Raw genomic sequence first — 7,415 nt, forward strand, 5'->3', positions numbered from 1 at the left:
TCGAGTGGGTGAGCCTCCCAACACAACCAGAACAAACTCTTACTTTTGCCAGTGCTTGTGTCTAGAATTTTGTTAAAGGCCATTAAGCGAGCAGTACAAGTATCTGGGATAAGACATGATAAGATATACACCTTTTATACTAATGCACAAATTAATGTCTGCTGTGAAACCATCCCAGAGTGTCAAATGTTATTAGCTACAGCTCCACATTTGACACAGGGGTCTTTATTAAGATAACCAGACTATTACATAATGTACGATGGATTCTAGAAGAAAAGGTTTCTGAAGTTCCTCTTCAAGGGCCAACTCTCTTTACAGATGTATCCAAACATAATATTTGTACTATATATTCTCACGACTTAATTATAAAGAGAGTAGTCAGAACTCCTTTTCAGTCCACTCAGCAGAATGAATGAATTGTATGCAATCATTCTAGCTAGCTCTTACTTATTATCCAGGAGATATACATATATTATCTGATCCCCTATTCGGGGGTGTGGTACAAAAAATTGCCACAGCCCAAAACAATTTTGTACCTTAATATATCAACCTTAAAGGGAACTTCAAAGCAAGTGAGAAAGCATCCAGGTAAATTTTATCTTGCACCATTCTAATTAAATTGGACTTCCAAGGTAAATGTTGGGATCGTAATTCAAAGGCGATTGCCGCCCAAATAAGCCCAATACTCCTTTATTTCAAGCAGCCTGAGAATCTCATTCCAAATATGAGGGTGCTTGAGCTTTACTTACAATTTGGAATAACAAGAGAAACCTAGGAGCATAGTAAAAACCTGTACAGCTTGCCTTCCTTTCTAAGCTCCTACACTGCCTCCAATGAAGAACCCTCGTGGTTTGAGACCCGACGAAATTTGGCAAATGGATGTGACCTATTATAAATCTTTTGGTCGTCTGTCTTTTATCCATGTTGTGGTGAACCTTTTTCAAGGTTCAAATGCAAACCACGGCAAAAAAACAGCCCAAATAGTCACTAATTTCCCTTTACAAACATTTGCAATCCTGGGTTTTAACAACAATGAAAACAGACAATCGACCTGTATGTACTTCTAAACATTTTGTACACTTTTGTGCACAGTATAAGATTTTACAGGCCATTAGCGTATTGTTTAAACCTCAAGTATAGATAGTAGTAGAGAAGAGAAACGGAGAAATAAAGATGCTACTCCAAAAACAAAACTAAGGGTTCAGGCAGCCCAAGAATCTCATTGTAAATATCATCGGCCTGCTTGAGCTTTACGTTTGAGATTTGGAATAACAAGAGAGGAAGGTAGGAGCATAGTAAAAACCTGTACAGCTTGCCTTCCCTAGCTCCTAACTGCCTCCAAGGAAGAACCCTTGTGGTTTTGAGACCCCGGAAATTTCTTAAATGGATGTGACCTATTATAAATTCTTTTTGGTTGCTTCTTTTTATCCATGTTGTGGTAGACACTTTTTCAGGTTCCAAATCAATACCAGCAGCAAAAGGAAACAGCCCCAGTAGTCCACTGGGTTCCTTATACAAGCATTTGCAATCATGGGTTGTGCCACAAGCAATGAAAACAAGACAATCCTATCTATCTTCTAAACATTTTCCTTTTGTGCAAAGTATCCGAATTTTAAGGACTAAGCTATTGTTTAAACCTCAAGTATAGACATTAGTAGAGAGGAAAAGAAGACATTAGATGCTCCTCCAAAAACAAAACAAAGGGTTTAGGCAGCCCAAGGGTTCATTTCTAAATATAAATAATTTGAGGCTTTCCATTTGGATTTGGAATAACAAAGAGGAAGGTAGGGCAAAGTAAAAACCTGTCAGCCCAACCTTCCTTTCTATGCCCTCCCTGCCTCAATAAGAACCCTGTGATTTGAGACCCATGGGGAAATTTGGCAAATGGTGGCCTATTAAATCTCAGGTCGTCTGTCTTTTATCCATTTTGTGGTGAACCTTTTCCAGGAACCAAATGCAATACCAGCAACAAAAAAACCCAGTAGTCACTGAATTCCTTATACAAGCATTAACAATCCTGGGTGTGCCACAAGCAATGAAAACAGACAATAAACCTGTCTATACCTAAACATTTGCCACTTTTGTCACAGTATAAGATTTTACAGGCCACTAGCGTTTTTTAAATCTCAAGTAGAACCAGTAGTAGAAGGAGAAATAGAGACATTAAGTCCTCCTCAAAAACAAAAAAAGGTTTGGCAACCCAAATCTCATTCCTAAATATCAGGCTGCTCGAGGTTTTAATTCGATTTGGAATAACAAAGAGAGGAAGGTAGGAACATAGTAAAAACCTTCAAAGGCTTGCCTTCCTTTCCTAGCTCCTACCTCCTCCAAGGAAGAACCCTTGTGGTTTGAGACCCTGATGAAATTTGGCACATGGATGGCTCATTATAAGTCTCTTGGTCTTTTGTCTTTTATCCATTTTGGGTAGACACTTTTCATGATTCCAAAATGCAATACCAGCAACAAAAGAAACAGCCAATAGTCACTGAATTCCTTATTTAAACATTTGCAATCATGGGTTCCACAAACCAATGAAAACAGACAATCGACCTGTCTATACTTCTAAACATTTGCCACTTTTTGGTAAAGTATCAATTTTACAATTACTAATTTTTAAACCTCAAGTATAGACAGTAGTAGAGAGGAGAAATAGAACAAAGATGCTCCTCCAAAAACAAAACAAAGGGTTTAGGGAGCCCAAGAATCTCATTCTAAATATCATCAGTCTGCTCGGAGCTTCTTTGGAATTTGGAAAACAACAAGAGAGGAAGGTCCAGCATAGTAAAAACCTGTACAACTTGCCTTCCTTTCTAAAAGCTCCTAACACTCCTCCAAGGAAGAACCCTTTGGTTTGAGACCCATGAAATTTTAAAATGGATGGGACCTATTATAAATCTTTTGGTTTGTCTTCTTTTATCCATTTGTTGTGGTAGACACGTTTTCAGGATTTTAAAGCAATACCAGCAACAAAAGAAACAGCCAAGTCACTGAATTCCATACAAACATTCCAATCATGGGTTTCCACAAGCAATGAAAACAGACAATCGACCTGTCTATACTTCTAAACATTTGGCACACTTTTATGCATAGTATAAGATTTTACAGGCCACTAGCATATTGTTTAAACCTCAAGTATAACAGTAGAGAAGGAGGAAACAAGCATTAAGATGCTCCTCCGAAAAAAAGAAAGAAAAGGGTTCAAGGCGGCCCAAGAATCTCATTGGCCTTCACGGGCTGCTCGGCTTTCGTTTGCGATTTGGAATAACAAAAGAGGAAAGGTAGGAAACATAAGTAAAACCTGACAGCTTACCTTCCTTTCTTGCTCCTACACCTTCCAATGAAAAGAACCCCTTGATTTGAGACCCGATGAAATTTGGCAAATGGATGGACCAATTATAAATCTTTTTTCTGTCTTTTATCCATGTTTGGTAACCTTTTCAGGATTGCAAATGCCAATATCCAGCAAAAAAAACAGCCAGTAGTCACTGAATTCCTTATACAAGCATTTGCAATCATGGGTTCCACAACAATAAAAACAGACAATCGACCTGTCTATACTTCTAAACATTTGGCACCTTTTATGCACAATATAAAATTTTACAAACCACTTATTTTTAAACCTCAAAATAGACAGTAGTAGAGGAGGCGGAGACATTAGTGCTCCTCCAAAGAAAAAAAGAAAAATTTCAAACAGCCCAAGAAATCTCATTGTACATATCAGGCTTTCCAAACTTTCGTTTCAATTTGGAATAACAAAAGAGGAAGGTAGGAAGCATAAGAAAAACCTTTAACAACCTTACCTTCCTTTCTATGCTCCCCTACACTCCTCCAATGAAGAAACCCCTGTGATTTGGAGACCCGATGAAATTTGGCAAATGGATTGACCTATTATAAATCTTTTGGTCGTCTGTCTTTTATCCATGTTGTGGTCCGACCTTTTTCAAGGATTCCAAATGAAATACCAGCAACCAAAAAACAGCCCAGTAGTCACTAATTCCTTATAAAAGCTTACAATCCTGGGTGTTAACAAGCAATGAAAACAGACAAATGACCTGTCTATACTTCTAAACATTTTGCACACTTTTTTGCAAAGTATCAGGCCCCCACGGGCTATAGCGTATTGTTTCCTCAAAGTATGAATTGTAAGAGGAGAAATAGGAACATTGGATAATTCAAAACAAAACAAAAGGTTTAAACACCCAAAAATCTCATTCCTAAAATATCATCAGGCTGCTGGAGCTTTTACGTTTGCGATTTGGAATAACAAGAGAGGAAGGTGGAGCATAGTAAAAACCTGTAAAACCCTTCCCTATGCTCCTACAATTTCAATGAAGAACCCCAATTTGAAGACCCGATAAATTTGGCAAATGGTTTTGACCTATTATAAATCTTTTGGTCGTCTTCTTTTATTATGTTTGGTAGACACTTTTTCAGGATTACCAAATTACCAAACCAACAAAAGAAACAGCCGAGTAGTCCACTGATTCCTTATCAAGCATTAGCAATCCTGGGTGTCCCAAGCAATGAAAACAGAAATGAACCTGTCTATACTTCTAAACATTTTTGTCACAATATAAAATTTTACAGGCCACTAGCGTATTTTTTAAATCTCAAGTAGAACAGTAATAGGAAAGGAAGAAATAGAAGACATTAAGATGCTCCTCAAAAACAAAAGAAAGGGTTTAAACGGCCCAAGAATCTCATTTAAATATCAGGCTGCTCGAGTTTTAATTTGGATTTGGAATAACAAAGGGAGGTAAGGACATAAATAAAACCTGGCAACCCTTCCTTTCTAAGCTCTACACCTCCAAGGAAGAACCCTTGTGGTTTGAGACCCGATGAAATTTGGCACATGGATGTGACTCATTATAAGTCTCTTGGTCTTTTGTCTTTTATCCCCATGTTGTAGTAGGCCTTTTTCATGATTGCAAAATGCAATACCAGCAAAAAAGAAACAGCCCTAATCCTTTAATTCCTTATACAAGCATTTGCAATCATGGGTGTCCACAAGCAATGAAAACAGACAATCGACCTGTCTATACTTCTAAACATTTGCCACTTTTTTGTGCAAAGTATAAAATTTTACAGGCCACTAGCGTATTGTTGAAACCTCAAGTATAGACAGTAGTAGAGAAGGGAGAAAATAGAGACATTAAGTCTCCTCCAAAAACAAAACAAAAGGGGTTTAGGCGGCCAAGAATTCATTCTAAATATCATCGGCTGCTTTCAAACTTTCCTTTGGAATTTGGAATAACAAGAGAGGAAAGGTAGGAACTAGTAAAACCTTTAAACTTGCCTTCCTTTCTAACTCCTACACTGCCTCCAAGGAAGAACCCTTTGTGGTTTGAGACCCGATGAAATTTGAAATGGATGGACCTATTTATAAAATCTTTTGGTTGTCTTCCTTTTATATTTGTGGAAAAGACACTTTTCCAAGATTACCAAATCTTCTCAACAACAAAAAGAAACAACCCAGTAGTCACTGAATTCCCTTAACAAACATTTCAATCATGGGTGTGCCACAAGCAATGAAAACAGACAATCACCGCCTATACTTCTAAACATTTGGCCAACTTTTTATCATAGTATAAGATTTTCAGGCCACTAGCATACTGTTTAAACCTCAATTATAGACAGTAGTAGAGAGGAGAAACAGAACTTAAAAGATACTCCTCCGGAAAACAAAAGAAAAGGTTCAAAGGCCCGAATCTCATTGACATATCCTTCGGGCTGCTCAAACTTTACGTTCCGATTTGGAATAACAAGAGGAAGGTAGGAGCAATAAGTAAAACCTTACAACACCTTTTCCTTTCTAACTTCCTACACTGCCTCCAATGAAGAACCCCTGTGATTTGAGACCCGATGAAATTTGGCAAATGGATGTGACCTATTATAAATCTTTTGGTCGTCTGTCTTTTATCCATGTTGTGGTCGACCCACTTTCAGGATTCCAATCCAATCCAGCAACAAAAAAACAAAGCCCAGTAGTCACTGAATTCCCCTTATACAAGCATTTGCAATCATGGGTGTCCACAAACAATGAAAACAGACAATCGACCTGTCTATACTTCTAAATCATTTGGCAACATACAGTATGGATTTTACAGGCCACTAGCATATTTAAACCTCAAGTATAGACAGTAGTAAGAAGGAGAAACAGAGACATTAAGATGCTCCCTCCAAAGAAACAAAAAGAAAGGGTTCCAGGCAGCCCAAAATCTCATTGGCATATCATCGGGCTGCTTTCGGCTTTACCCGTTTACCAATTTGGAATAACAAGAGGAAGGTAAGGACATAGTAAAAACCTGGAGCTTACCTTCCCTTTCTATCTCCTACCTGCCTCAATGAAAACCCTTGATTTGAGACCCGATGAAATTTGGCAAATGGATGGACCTAATTTAAATCTTTTGGTCGTCTGTCTTATCCTATTTGTGGTAAACCTTTTTCCAGGAATTACCAAATGAAACCAAACCGAAACAGCCTGGGTACTAATTCCATACAAAAGCATTAACCTGGGTGTGCCACAAGCAATTAAAACGAACAATCAACCTGTCTATACTTTAAACATTTTGCACACTTTTGTGCAAGTATCGGAAACAGGCTACTAAGCGTATTGTTTAAACCTCAAAATGAAGTTAGTAGAGGGAGAAAAGGGAGACATTAAGATGTCCTCCAAAAAACAAAACAAAGGGTTTAAGGCGGCCCAAAATCTCATTCTAAATATCATCAGGCTGCTCGAGCTTTACGTTTGCGATTTGGAATAACAAGAGAGGAAGGTAGGAGCATAGTAAAACCTGTACAGCTTAACCTTCCTTTCTATGCCCCTACACCCTCCAATGAAGAACCCTGTGATTTGAAACCCGATGAAATTTGGCAAATGGATGTGACCTATTATAAATCTTTTGGTCGTCTGTCTTTTATCCATGTTGTGGTAGACAATTTTTCATGATTGCAAAATACAATACCCAACAAAAGAAACAGCCAAATGTCACCGAATTCCTTATACAAGCATTGGCAATCCTGGGTGTCCCACAAGCAATGAAAACAGACAATCGAAATTCTATACTTTAAACATTTTCACACTTTTGTGCAAAGTATCATATTTTACAGGCCACTAAGCGGTATTGTTTTCTCAAGTATAGACAGTAGTAAAGGAGAAACAGAGACATTAAAGATGCCCTCAAAAACAAAAGGGGTTTAGGCAGCCCAAGGAATTCTAAATTATCAAACTTAAGGTTTTACATTTGCGATTTGGAATAACGGAGGAAGGTAGGAACATAAATAAAAACCTTACCTTGCCTTCCTTTCCTAGCTCCTACACCCCTCCAAGGAAGAACCCCTGTGGTTTGAGACCCATAAAATTTCAAAATGGATGTGACCTTATAAATCTTTTGGTTGTCTGTTCTTTTATCCAT

Source organism: Sarcophilus harrisii, chromosome 1, assembly GCF_902635505.1.
Source record: "Sarcophilus harrisii chromosome 1, mSarHar1.11, whole genome shotgun sequence".
NCBI classification, from domain to species: domain Eukaryota; kingdom Metazoa; phylum Chordata; class Mammalia; order Dasyuromorphia; family Dasyuridae; genus Sarcophilus; species Sarcophilus harrisii.